The sequence below is a fragment of the Drosophila willistoni genome, assembly GCF_018902025.1.
Source record: "Drosophila willistoni isolate 14030-0811.24 chromosome XL unlocalized genomic scaffold, UCI_dwil_1.1 Seg141, whole genome shotgun sequence".
Classification (NCBI taxonomy): Eukaryota; Metazoa; Arthropoda; class Insecta; order Diptera; family Drosophilidae; genus Drosophila; species Drosophila willistoni.
The window spans coordinates 13,577,124-13,590,338 of NW_025814052.1; the positions used below are offsets into that span (position 1 = coordinate 13,577,124).

Below are 13,215 nucleotides of genomic sequence, written 5' to 3' on the forward strand. Positions count from 1 at the left end.
CAGCAACAGGATGAAAGGAGAAGAAGGAAAGGCAAATCGAGGCTCTTGAGTTTTTTTCTTCTGTTCTGTTCTGCCCACAAGCAGTCAGCAGGCAGCGAGGTTCAATCAACTTCAATTAGAGAGACTGACAATTAAATCGATAAGCAACAACAACAAACACATATGCAAATTAATTAGCCAATATTGTTGTATTGTCTAATAGGAATCTAATTGGCAAAACTATTTCAAGCCTGGGCCAGATTGACCGGCTTTTAGCCCCTACTTTTTCTCTCTCTCTCTGTATCTCTGGCATGGTATCTATTTCTCCTTTCATCACACACACACACATAGACATTTTCTTGATATTGCACTTTTCCAGCCGGTCTGGTTTTTCCTCTTTCCTCCATAAACATTTTGATTTTGCTTTGTCCATTGGCCTCCACTTGCCTTGGTCAGTATGCGGAAATGTGCTAAAGAGAAAGCGCAATAATCCAATAAGAGAAGCAAGGCTAAAAAGCCTACCAGATGGGCAAATACAGACAGACAGCCAGAGGTTGGCATGGGGCAGAGGTTGAAGGTTTGTTGACATACCCAACAATAAGAGGACAGGTGCCAGAGCCAGAGAAAACCAAAAAAAAAAGTCTGCATTTTCTAATTACCAATTAAATATCTATTTGCATTAGATTAGAGGCAAGTATTGAACTTAAAAAACTTTATAAGTTTCTAAGAAAATCATTCCAAATTGGGAATATCTCAAACAATTTACTTTCGAACCATTGATGCTTCTCTCTGTCTGAATCATTTGGTCTTTATGTTCGTTACAATTGTATTTATTAAACAAATTGCCTCAAACACACTATGAAGGCCAACAAAAGCTAGGCAATTGACTACTTTATATGGGATGGCTCTTACTCATCATTGGAGTCCATAGGAAAAGAGTCTCTTAAGATTCGAAATCAATTAAAAAGTTGAAACTGGCAAACAAAAAGTCTTTCAACAAATTAGTAAAACAAATTAATATATTTTGATCAATTGCTTTTCTGTGTTTGTCTGTTTTTGCTTCTTGCAATTGGTTGGAGGAAACGCTACTTGGGCAATATGATGAAAAATTGCGAATATGCGGGTGCTTTAGCAGAGGCAACTAGCCATAAAAGTGATAGACATATTAACCCAGTAGTCCACATTTCTACGACGACGCTGGACAAAGTAGCAATTTTCAGCTTTGTTGCGTGTGTGTGTGTGTGTGGGAGGAGGAGGAGGCGGGGCATATATGGGCGGGTATATATGTACAAGTGAAGCATGGCAGACACGCGAATGCGATAAAAACCAAGTGGATGTTGCCAACCGGGGCAAAATTTACTATAGTCATTGCATTTGAATTGGCGAATGAAAGAGTCGAATGGAACAATCCGACAACAGGAGGATGGGAAGTGTGGGGTGGGGGGTTGTTGGCGGAGGGACGAGTTCGTCTGCTTGTTGCTTATTTACGACACAAGTTGGTAGACCACGCACTTCACTTTTGCCCCTTACCTTGGCCCTTTCTGTTGGCCACATAACGTACTTTTCAATACACTTTGCGTTACCTTATGATTGTGTGTGTGTGTGTGTGTGTGTGTGTGTTTTTTCTCCATTTATCCTCCTTTTTTTACTTTTGGTTTTTCTTGCATTACAAATTGAAAAACTGGTTTATGACCTGACTAACTTTAGCTACGTGCATTGAAAAGTGAAAGAAGAGAAAAAAAAAAACTGTTGCATGATCTTAGGCTGAAAAATTATATGCTAAGCAACTGACATCCCTGTGTGTATGTGTGTGTGTATGTTATCTACGTGAGTGTGTGTGTGTGTTGGTTTGAGGTGTAAAGATAAGGTCGCGGTGGGTCGTTGTGGTGCGTGGTGTGGCAAGGGCTCAGCCTAATGGCTGCTGATTCGACTAAGCAGCTTAGTCAGCTCGCCAAAAAGTGCGTGCAGAGACAGAGAGAGAGAGAGTGAGAGAGGGGGAGTGAGAACTGGGCCCATATATAAAACCAAGGCAGCTTAATAATTTTTCAGGGCAAAAGCAATTCCCTTAGCTTATGCCACAAAATAAAGGTAACACTCACATTGCAATCATGAACAACATAAATATTCAGTTAGGTTAGCATCTTGTGGCATATTGAAAACTTTTGCTTTTTGAAAAATTATGTAGAGTTGTCCATCGTTCGATCTGGGACCTCTTTTAAATTATTCTATAACCTTCATATATCTAAGGCAGAGAAGATTTAGCTGATAAAATTTCAATTCTATTCTCAAATTCTTACATATTCTATAGAAAATACTCCATCTGACAACTCTTTTGCATTATCCTTAAATATTTATATACATAAGTGTAAAAAAAATAAAAATAAAAGTAAAATAATATTTAAAATATTATTTTTAAGGTAATCAACTTTCCTGTACATTGTCTGAAAATTATAAATTGTTCTTTACTTTTGAGTCACATTTAAGAATTTTCGAAATAAAAACGATCTGGCAACTCCATGGCTCCCCACCGATCAAAGTGTAGAGAGCATTAAATGGCCACACGTTTTTTTTTGGATTTCAGGTTCCCTTAAGATTATGCTCAACTCAGATGAAAATGCGTTGCGGGGCGCGTGTCTCGCATATCCCGAGTCCTGCACCTGTGTGTGTGTCTCTCTCTCTCACTCTGTCACTCAGTTATTGTGTTCGCGTGTGTGTGTGTGTGTGACTGTGCACGCGTGATAAATGGCTTTTATCTTTTTAAAGCACTTCACTGCACGGCTAACCAAAAAAAAAAAGAATGGAAAAAGAACGTGAAGAGAACAAAATATCCGAGGCGAAAAATGGCAACCGTCGACGCGTCTATCGCCAAAAAATTATCCAATGTTACGGCCACGCCTACTACCTCTGCCCCTGACGCCCCAATTGTATACGCAATGCAGTGGCAAAAGTTGCCGCTTCTCTTTTGTTTCTTTTATTTTTTTTACTTTGTCATTTTTTTTTCTTTTTTTGGGTTTTTTTTCTGAAGTAGATTTTGTTTTGTTTTCCTTTGGCGGGGCAGCATCTGGCGGCGGCAGCACCAGCACCAGCACCAGCAGCAGCAGCGGCGTCTACACCATGTCCTTGTCGTCCTCGTCCTTTGTTCAGTCGCCATCATCGTCCCCGTCGTCGTCATTGTCGTCATTTTGTGCGCGTTATGAGCAAGTTAATTATGGTGTCTGATATTTTTCTTACACTCTTTGCTTTTTCCCTTTGGCTAGTTGCCGCTTGCTTTGCCCCAATGCGGCATATTAGTGCTCCGAAAAATTGAAAAGGCATATGACAGGGATAGGGATTTTCAACTAGTCCTTTTCCAGGATCTTCTATTCTTATGAAAACCATTTCTTATTTGATCTTGGCTTAGTTTTCGAGCTTCTCTTAACGAAATGAAGTTCTTTTCTAGTCTTCCAAGTGTGTAGCGAACCTTCAGAGGCGACCATGGCGGAGCAGATTTTTCATGTGCCATGAGATGAGTCATTTGCAAACAAGAAAAACTTCTCATTGAAACCAACTGGTGCCTCAACTATACCCATATATTCCAAGTATATCTACATACATATTGATATATATGTATATGCATGTATTTTCCTGCATGTATTTGTATTTGTACTAATTTAGAGACGATGCCAAGAGTTTTGCTTTAATGCCACATAAGTTCGTTCGCTTCATTTCATCATTAATATTTAAGCGTCGTCGATTCAATCGATTGAACTACCAACTACGTTTGGAGGTGGAGCGGAGTTTTTGGGTGGGTGAAGGGCATAAACATGAAATGAGCAAAACTTGTAAAAGTAAATAGATGAAGAGCAGGGTGAGAGGGTGTGAGGGAGAGACGGACAGGCATATATTTAGCAAGTGTAAGCTTGATGGACAGAGAGAGAGACGAGCCAGCCAAGAGACGGCATCAAGTCAAATTGAAGTTGAATTTCTTCCGCTTTTGGATTTAATGAGCGAAATGTAATTACTTAATTAGTGAATATGTACAAATATCTATCTATATCAGTGTCCCTGTGGGTGTGTGTGTTTCGGTGTGTGTGTGAGTGTTTGGGGTGTCCATTAAAGCAGCTTAACGCTGATGCCGCAAGTCGCATTTAAACTTGATTAGTTTTATGACCCTCGATGGTGTGAGGAGAATGCGGCGGGTAGGGATGGGAAAGGAGGAGGAGGAGGAGGAGGAGGAGGCGTATGCATTCTCCTAATCCTAATCACTGGCAACGCCTGCCAACCAAATCAAAATCCAATCAATGACCGGTTGCCATATTGATTGTCACGAATGCCTACCGGCCCAAAGCCCCTCGCCCCTCGCCGCCCTTTTGGGAGTAACTTTTATTACATTCATATGCATAAACTTTTATGGTAGATAAAATCGCATGCTTTGCCTACTTTTCAGCGTCAAGCCATTTTATGAACAAACATTTCTTTTTGCATACTTTTAAGCGCTGGCATAAAATTCCACTTTTTGACATAAACACCGCAAATATGAATGCCGCAACACCTGCGACCGACCCAAACACACAGACACACACACACACACGCATACAGAAACAACAAATCAAATGCACGACTCAAAATCTACAAAAGGCTGGGGGAGGGGGGTGGTGGGGGCTTTCTTTCTTTTAGCAGTTATGTCTAGTAAATAAATAAAAGCAATAAGCAGGCGGCAGACATTGTAAGTAGGTAAACAGAGCGCGGGCGGCTTCTCATGGCCCTAACACACAATACTTGAGCACTTTGCTTCTTTTTTTTGTGTTACATTTTAAAGAATTATGGCCACACGGGGAATCGGTGGCCCAAGGAGACACACCGAAGTTTATGATACCCTAAAAAATATGGAAATAAGTAGAGCAGTTGCAAGAAAAGATCATGAAAGATAGAAAAATGAAAAGGTATAAGTGGGGGAGAGATCTGGGAAGAAATATTTGAGAAAGGATAATGATGGAACTATAGAAAAAGGATAATGTATCGTAAGAAAGCATACAAAATGGAATCAAAAATGGAGAACTAAGAAGATTAAAAAGCAAAACACAAAGCAGATATCGAAAAAAGCTAATAAAACTATCAATACATAAAAAGAAAGACCAGGATCTTGGGTGAATAGGGATAAAAATCTGAAGTGAAGAAAATGTAAGCCAATTAACAAAGCAATAATTCAGCAAATGACAGAATCTAGGAAAGAAACTTATGATAAACATTAAAATGGACCAAGTCCAAAAAGGAAACCCCTACATAAGGACTCAAAAATTGGATACACCATCAAACATCTTTACTACCTTAAGGATTAGCGGTACATGGAAAATGGCGACCATGCCAACTGTCACATATTAGACAACTGAAGAAAGTGAAGGAGGAAGGAGGAAGGAGGAAGGAAGGAAGCGACTGAGTGGATTACACGCGAACAACAAGCTAAAGACGCCAACGCACCAAAAGATCTATGTACTTTTTATGTTCTTTGAGCGGGAGAAGGAGGTGGAGTTGGAGGAGGAGGCGGAGTATGAGGTCAGGTGGGTGAGAAACAACAGTTGAAATTCCCATGGTGCAAACTTTATTCTATTATTGCGACTCTCAAACAATTGAAAGTTGCCTTGGCCTGTAAAGAGCCAAAAGCAGAGCGAGTAGTCTCTGCGGTCTACCCCATTGTGTCAGTGTCTGTGTCTGTGTGTGTGTCTGGGAGTAGACACATTTCTCAAGGAGCCTCGTCCTTGGTTTTTCACTTGAACATCTGAGTCTTAAATCTAAAGCCTGAGCCCACATTTATGGCATTTGGGATTTTGCAAGAGAAAAAAAAACCAAAAATAAATAAATAAAAGAGCTTAAACTTGGAAGCCAAGTTGGAATTAGTTACCGGTTTTAGACAAAACGAAAGTAGCGTGGGATGGGGGGGAATCAAACAGCTGGCACATTGATTACCATTTTAAAGTACCAATAATTTTAAAGGGAAATTTCTTGTACCAACAGCTTTGGCTTAGAGCAATTAAAAGCGAATGTAGAATGGAGGATGTTGTTGTTGTTGTTGATGATGATAATTGCCAAGAACAATGAACTGCGGAAAGTGGCTAATAGAAAATGCAAAACAAACAAATATTAAACAATTAAACGGAAATTAACACAAAATATTCACACACATTTTACTAATTGGATATTGCCAGAACGGTTGGAAGGAGCCCAGAACGGTTGCACTTCATTAATAAAAGGACTTTCAGCCAGCCAGCCAACCAGACAGACAGACAGACAGACAGACAGACAGACAGACAGACAGACAGATAGATAGATAGATAGACAGAGGAAGTGAGTTGAAAGTGAACGGAAATGAGTGTATGAATATTATGGAGAGAAGAACGACCCCCTGCCCCTCTGCTCAACTGACTCTTTGGGGCTGACTAAAGCTAATGAAGCCCCCCACACGCACAAAAAACGAATGAGAGAGAGAGATACAGGTAACAAGGGAAAACAACTAAACGGAAACAGAAGCCAGGCAAAAGCCGGATGCTTTGGATACGAGAGCAACTTAAATATGCAAGACATCGCTCGGCAGGGCGCCAAATGTGCCACCACCCCAAAATGCGGTCCATTCCATCTCCAACCCTAGCACCAGAGACCTCTGGAAATGTCGAACCAGCTGTGCTCCACCCAGAGAAAGAAATTTCGTCCCCATCCCAACAAAAATAACATAAACTTGCAACACTTTTACCTCATCATCATCCTTCTGTTCTTCGGTTCTTTTCGTCTTGGTGGTCTTTGTCATTGTTTAAGGGAAAGGAAATTGATTTCATGCCAGACACTTTCTATGCTAAACCGCAAACATCAAAAAACCAAGCAGCAAGAAAAAAAAAAAACCTACAAAAAAGGAAAAGAAAATAGGGAAATGTGCAAAAGAAAAATGGTAGCCAAAAAGACAATGGGCAAAGTGACATAAATAAAAGCCGTGACTATAAATCTTTAGCATAAACGTTGAGAATAAAGTCAGGGAGGGCAAAAAAGGAAAAGTAAGAAAGGAAGGCACGTAGGATCCATGGCCATCAATGAATGAATGAAAAACCGAGGGTAAAATGCAGATAAATATGCAAAAATATACAAGTTGAAAATAATCCCAAGCCATAATCTAGATATGCCGCAAAGGGTTTAGCCAGCTAGACAGAGACAGAGATAGAGAAAAGCCAAGATGTTGACGGGGTCCCTTTTACTACTAATTGCCAACTCTCACTCATTCTTTTGGCATTTGGCGTATAATAATAAATAAAAGCGGCTTCAAATCAATCGAAACGAACCCAGAAAGGAAAAAAACGAAAGCCTCCCCCCTCAGAGCAAAACGCTGGAAATTTTATGAGCCCGCAAGGGTCACATTAAAACCCATGTTAAGCAACCTCGTATACAACGGTTTAAGGGTTTGAGTTTGAGTTTGGGTTTGGGTTTGGGTTTTGGTGGTGAGGTGAAACATCCCAGGGATATCCCTATATCCTATATACTTCACTTGTGTTTTTTCTTCTTCTGGTTGGTTGGCTCGACTGGCATTTTAATAGACTGTTGATATTGACGGTGTTTACAATATGTCTGAGCGTGACATAAACCGTGACCACGTACTAAGCCACTACCCAACGTCGAACCACGAACCACGAACCACGGACACATAGTTTGTCTCCGCTTTTGGTGAGACAAAACTTCTTATCAAACCGAAGCAGTTGCTACAAAAAGATTACAAGTAAAAATTATAAAGATTTGGAATAGTATTGCCTACTTTTGGGGGCAAAACATGAAGGAATTTGAATAAGTCTATACTATACTTGTCAATCTCGCCTTGGTACTCAATTTTAATGCATCCCTTGACCAAAATATTTCGCGCGAAATAAATAGCCGCTGTGTGACCCTTCAATCGGTTGTCCCTACTTAATATATATACGATTCGGTTTCTGTGTATATATATAATCCATTTATACACATATGTATGTATGTATGTGTTATACTTGCTATTTGTCCCACGTTTTGTATATTTTGTACCCAAAAACTATCAGATATAATGAACTTTTTGCCAAATGGACAACCTAAATGACCAAGCAAAATAGAATGAGTTTGGAATTTTCGCCCACCATGTGGACATGTGTGTGTGTGTGTGTGTGTGTGTGTGTGGGTTTGCCAAAAAGGGTTGAACTGGCATGGCATAGAACGAAGCTGGCATACCCTTTGATACATATTGGTTTTAGTTTCAACACCTCGACTAACAAAGCAACATTGAAAACAGACAACGACATTGAACATATGTATTTCTGGAGTATGTAGCCCGCCCCTTCCAACTTTAACCTCAAGCCAGGAGAAGGCAAACAAACAGGGGGGGGGACAAGGAGAAACAAGGAAGTAAAAATCTAATCCATTACTCAAACCCGCAACACGAAAACGACGTAATGGTCCGCCACGTTCAGGTTTACTTCGGTTTTTCGGCTTTTTGTTGTTGGTTTTTTTGCTTCTGTCCGACTGGTGTGAGATGAAACCAAGTGCGGCGTAAATCTTTTGTAACGGTTTTAGTGGGTCCTTTCAATGTCCTCGTGGTGGTTGTGGTGGCATTCGATTGAAGGACTCTGTGGCATGCTGAATGGGGCACGTCGATGCGGAAACGGAAATAAAACTGCAATTTGCCCAAAACGAAAAAAAAAAGAAACCAGTTGAATGTCATGTGAGGCGGCAAATGCGAGACGAATCGAGACGACAAGTTTTCTCGATAACTGAAAATGCTAGAGAGACGTGCAAAAAAAAGTGTCCAACTAACTTTTTGACATAAGAATATCCCTTTGGAAGCGGGAGGAGCCGCTTCATTCTTTTGGGTTTTTTAATTTTCACAACTTTTGACCCAAATTCATTTGTCACAAAAGGTGAAGGTGGTCAAGCGGCAAGGCGGAAAGGCGCAAGTTGTGTTTTCTTTATAAATAAATAATAGAGTGCGTTAAGTAAAGGTTTGTGGGAAAACTCCTTCTATTTTCTCCTATCTACTGAACTACTCTCTCTCTCACACACACACACACACGCTGGGGAGTCATAAAGTGTGGGACTTATATCACTTGGATGAGCTGTAGACAACACCAGAGACCTTTAAGGGCAGTTTCTCCTTTTGCTCCTTTTTTGCTTGTTTTGATTAAATCTTCAAATCGAATGAAGAGCAAATGAAACATTTAAGAGAGAGTAGAATTGAGAATCGGATAACATTTGTGGAAACTCTTTCAACTCCATAAATTTGGATCATTTTATCTAGAAAACCTAACACCCAGGAGAGAATTTTGTCAACCAGGTCTGTGAAAATGAGAACAATTCATATTAATTGTGAAACTTTTTGGACTCGCAGCACATGCAGTCCTAATGAGCCGACAACAAACTATAAAGGGGGGTGGGTTGTTGAGGAGAAGCAAGAGACAAGGAGAAGCAAGTCAAAACTTGAAGCCCACAACTATTTATACTTATTTTTTGGGGCACTTTTGAGTTGGTGCACTTCAAGCTTAATAGCCGGAAATTAAATCAAGATTTGTGAGAATGGAAAAAAGCAAGCGAAAAGGACCAAAGTCCGTGCAAAGGCAAAATGTACGCCATTTGCATATTTGTCGCCATCGTTGTACTTGGCCCTTGGTGATTTCATATCTAGTCACTCGCCTGGTGGAATAGGCAGACAGACAAACTAACTGACTGACACTTTGACCATGAAAATGAAAATATGTTGGAGTTTTGTGGTCAACTTTTTTGTCCACCAGACTAGGAAAAATGCTTGGTCTCTATGTGTGTGGAGTGAGTGTGCGGTGTGTTGTGTGTGTGGATTTGTAAAAAGCGCAAGTGTAATTAGTGTGAGGCTTAACGGGGCTAAACAAACAGACAACTCGTGGGCCGGGGCAACCCAGACTCCAAAAACCAACTACTACGGACACCGACCCAGACTTACCCAGACCAGTTTTTCATTATGTTTTTTTTGTAGACCACAAAATAAAATGAAAAGCAAGAGAATACATGTAGATAGATACCTACAAGTTTACAACTATTGCCAAATTGCATTTGAATGGAAGGCAATTGCTGTTGACTCTATGACTTTGCTGGGGTTTGGGCTCGACTTGGGTTGGCTGCAATTCGCAAATTGTCTTGCTGATAAATTGCCATAGCATTATTTACGAGAGAAAAAACAACACTCAGAGCTCACTTGTAGCTTAGAGTCGTGTTTTTTTTTTGTTTGCTGTTACTAGCTGACGTCTTTTTTATGCCTCACTACTTTTTATGATCGGGCCCCCATGACGTATGCGTGATATTCTCTCACAGAGCCTTTAGTTAGTCTCTCTGTCTGTCTGGCTGTCTGTCTAGTAGCAGCGGCCTTGGCCAGTCTGTGCTTGAAGTGTTGAAAATTATGTACTGCATAACAAATTTGACTTTACGATGGCATCAACACACTACAGATTATTATTTTCTCACAAGACAGGTGAAAGGTTTGTTTGAAAAGAAAATTATTTTTCCCCATTGTGAAATGTATTTGAAAATTTGTCGTTGCCATGCAAATTGCCAACATTACAAATTATGATTACTATTATTATTGGTTGTAAACAAAAACTTTCAACTGATTTAGAAAGCAAATTAGTTAACTCTAAAACAAAACCCAAATATAAAGAACTTTTCGAGGTTTTTATTCAAATTTAAAGATCACTTTCGAATATGAAAGTTAGAATATATATGAAAATCGGCAAAAATTCGCCAAGATAATAAGGTTTTCTTTCGAATGGAATGAAGGCAATGGTCTAGGAGCTTTTGCTAATCCTTCTAAATGGGTAATCCGGCACTGTCAAAAAAAAAACTAAGTTTTCCCATATAAAGTGATGTAAAATTCAAGTTAATTGCTGTTTATGGGGTAAACCTTTGTTAGCCAAGGCGAACATAAAGACCTCTGAAAATGGTTGGCCAACTAAGTTAATAATTCTCACTAGTCCAAAGTAGTATCTACTAAATGTTTAAGTTAATTATTTGGTTTTTCTTTGAAGGATAGAAATTGAATTGAATTGCTTCAGTTCAGTATATTCTGTTGAACTAACTCAAGTCAATTGTTTTATGATTGCCCGACTTGACAGCCATAAAAAAGCCATTCATCAGGGCAACTTCAACGATTGCTGTTAATAATGATGTTGCTGCCGGGCAGAATTGTTGATGTTGTGTTGTGGGATGGTTGAGAGGGGGAGGGAGGTAGGGGCGAAAATGCGTAAATATCATTTTCTGTGTGTGTATTTGTGCTGCAGTCATGGTCGTTGCAATGACTTTAGTTTTTATGGTAAAACTTCCGGCAATCAACGACACAAGGAGGGATAGAGAGAAAGAGAAAGAGATAGCATGTTTTAGAGTGAACAGCAGCTGTTTCTGTTGTCTTTTGCTACAATTTCAGTTTAAGCATCTCCAGTTTTATCGAGAGATACACATATGATGGCCTTGATGATATAGTAAATGCAAAAAAACTGAAGGCTTTCAAAATTGCAGCACATGTGATATGAAAACCGAGAGAACCAAGAAAAGTGCCAAATCAGAAATAGTATCAACTGTAGAAAGAAGAACAAAAAAAAAGAAGAGAAAGAAAATAGAGAGTGAGATTATAGAAGGTGGCGTTGGAAAAAGTAAAAATGTTGATGGCGTTAAACTGGAAGGAGAACGAGAACGAGAGCAAAGTCTTTTGATTTATGCGCAGCAATTAATTTTTTGCGCATTTTTGTCGCTGTAGCTGGGCATTGCCTTGCCTGATGCTAGATGTTGCCATGGGGAAGTAGCAACTGAACGACCAAACGTCCAAACGACGACAACGACAACGACGACCATAATGATGATGCTGATGATGACGACAACGACATGGACATGGAACTATGTAAAAGGCGACAAAGCATCATGCATAAGCACAGTGAGGCGAAAGTAAATCACACCGAATGCAAATGGACTCCATATTCTATATATATTTCGATTCCATTTCCATTTACTATATTCTTATTCTTAAGCAAAGTCTGCTGTTTCCATAACTGAATGGTTCATGCTGAAAATGTTTCGAGGAAAGATAAGCAAAGATAGTTTTGCATATATTTTTCTATATGTTGCACACCACTGTGCTATACACACACACACACACATACACAAACATACATAGGCAGACAGGCACGCAGACACTCTCGGTAAGGTGCGTTCACGCGTTGCAATGCGGAGAGATCAACCCACAGTTGCCGCCTCTTTTTCCCCCCCAAAACATACACACACAAGCACACACACACACACACACGTATAGGGAAATTGAGAGAGAGGCCTGGTCTGGGCCTATGCCCTGACTGCTCGACATTTTTGTGCACGGCTGCGGCTGCGGCTGCGGCTGCGGCTGTATAGAAGTTTCTGCGGCCACCAAAATGGGCAACGCTTTGGAATTTTAGTTCCGCTTTGTTGCCTCTGTTCCGGGGGCAAGTCCTGTACTCTTCATAAGAGAGGGAGAGAGAGAGGCAAGCAGTACTCCTGCTGCGGCTGATGTTGTTGGTGTTGTTGTTGTTGTTGTTGTCATGCTAAGTGTTTGTTATGATTTATATTGGTTTTATTAAATGTTTCAACAACCTTTTGGCGAAAAATTATTTACTGCACACAGACCAGACCACGCATGAACGCACGAATGAAACACATAAACGAATGGGATGCTAAGGGGAAAGCAAAAGGGAACGAGGGGGGGGCCATGGCTGGGGACGTACCAGACACTTCTATAGCTTTAACTCCAACTCCAGCTTCTGGAGCCATTAAAGGTTGAGAGCAACCTGCCAGCCTGAACTTAATGACGGCCAAACGGCTTTAAGGCCAAAAACTGTAGCAGCTGTTTAGGGGCCCAGTCTAATGGTCACTTAGCAAAGTAAGAAGTGAGTATGTACTTTAAAAGGGAGGGAATGGATCCATTACCTTATCCCAATGGCATTTGTTTAAAGATCGTAATATTGCCATAGTTTTGTTTAAACAATTTCAAGAGCTACTTAAAAAGTTATTAAACTAATGTTTAGTTTCTGCTCGAATTCAGTTAAATTTACATTACATTTACTTTCGACTTGAGGTCCAAATAGGGGAAAAAAAAACTTTCTAAGAGGCAAAGGCAATGTGAAGGATCAGGTGGAACGCCAACAATATCCTTGTCTGAAATGCACGTTTTCTGATGGCTTTATTGTCGGCTTTTGGCACTTAACTTATGTTCAAAGT

At 40.1% G+C, this 13,215-nt stretch overlaps 1 protein-coding gene across 2 annotated transcripts in view; it reads right to left on the minus strand.

Annotated features, from left to right (window-relative positions):
- Positions 1-13,215, minus strand: part of LOC6641409 (protein sprint) — an 80,946-nt gene that overhangs the window by 58,625 nt on the left and 9,106 nt on the right. The gene's annotated exons all lie outside the window — the stretch shown is intronic.